Below are 1607 nucleotides of genomic sequence, written 5' to 3' on the forward strand. Positions count from 1 at the left end.
ATAATGTTAATTTAATATACTACTACTATCCTTAATAACATTAATTTAATAATATTTTATTAAAACTATAATTTTTTTATTATTAGTATAGTTTCATCTTTAATTTAATAGTTAAATAAATAATATTTAGATATATTATATAACTTAAATTCGTCCTCTGCTTTATAATATATATACATACCCGCTCGATATTTTCATATGAGGCTGACTCGCCCAATTAATAAATCTTCAATATTGCTCTTTTCCGCAATGACAAAATAAATTAGATGTCATTTTCATCTTTGAGCCGAAAATAATGAAAAAATAACAGTAAAAAGTCATATTTGTGCAGTTTTGAATAGTTAAAGGTCATATTTGTACACTGTCAAAGTTTAAGATCATATTTATGTATTATGCCCTTAGATTTTAAGCTGGACGCGCCCAGTTTTGCGTGTTGCACATGCGTTTTGCTACGTAGGATTGAAGGTCATATTTGTACAGTTTTGAATAATTAAAGGTCATATTTGTGCACTGTCAAAGTTTAAGGTCAAAGTTATAATTTGGTGTCAAGTTTAGGGTGATTTTTATGTATTAACTCTTTAGAAAATAACATGTCACTTGTTGTGACATCCAACCATAAAGTGCAGCCAAACTCTCTAAAATGTAAAGAAAATCTGAAATAAATTATTCTTGACAACACAATGGACCGCAATAAAAGTGGAACAACCCAAATATGTCCTTGAAATTTAAGGTAATACTTGAAAATAACGTGAAATCTGATGTGGCAGACGTGAAAACTGATGTGGGACGAGTGTTTTACACTCACCAAAAAAATATTTAAAATATTAAATTTTATTGAGTTGAAAGATTCAGATGAAAAAAAATTAATTAAAAGTATCTATATTACAAAATAAACCAAGTACAAAGATTTACTGAGCTATTTTGCCCATTAAATAAGCTAGAAAATAGAGTACTAATGCATCAAGATTCCCATTTGAAGATTTAGTTCAATCTAAACCAAATAGTACTATATATCTTCTCCAGTGTACCTTTTCTACTGAAAGAAGAGCCCTCTAGTTTCCATTAACCGCCACGTTGTTGGTTTCAAAATAGGAGGGTGTCTTGCGGAAGCCGTCGTGAGTTCGAAATTGAGAGGATGCGGAAGCTTATAGTTTGTAAATCTTGAGACCATAAATCAAATAACAAAAAAAACAATACTAGAAAATATAAAATTATTATATATTTTGATCAATTGACCTACTATTATAAAATCTAATATAAAAGAAATCATAGAAAACTTTAAGAGAAATTCCCTTAAACAAAACTCTCAAATCTTAAAGGAGGATAGAATTACAAAATGTTTTCTCTAAGAAAAGAAGAAAACCTAATAGGAAAGAATAATCTTAATAGAAAAGAGATTCTTTTCGAAAATTTTTATTATCAAGAAAAGTAATTTTAATTCTAATAGAAAATTAGATAAAGTAAGAAATTCAGGATAAATTCTAACACAACACACGTACGTACTGTCTGAGAATGGCTGAACACAGTTGTAACTAATGTTAAAGCAGCGTTGGCACTTAACATCCGTGAAAAAAGAGTTAGGTTAACTGAACTAGACGTTTGATCTT

The sequence above is a fragment of the Capsicum annuum genome, chromosome 1, assembly GCF_002878395.1.
Source record: "Capsicum annuum cultivar UCD-10X-F1 chromosome 1, UCD10Xv1.1, whole genome shotgun sequence".
Classification (NCBI taxonomy): Eukaryota; Viridiplantae; Streptophyta; class Magnoliopsida; order Solanales; family Solanaceae; genus Capsicum; species Capsicum annuum.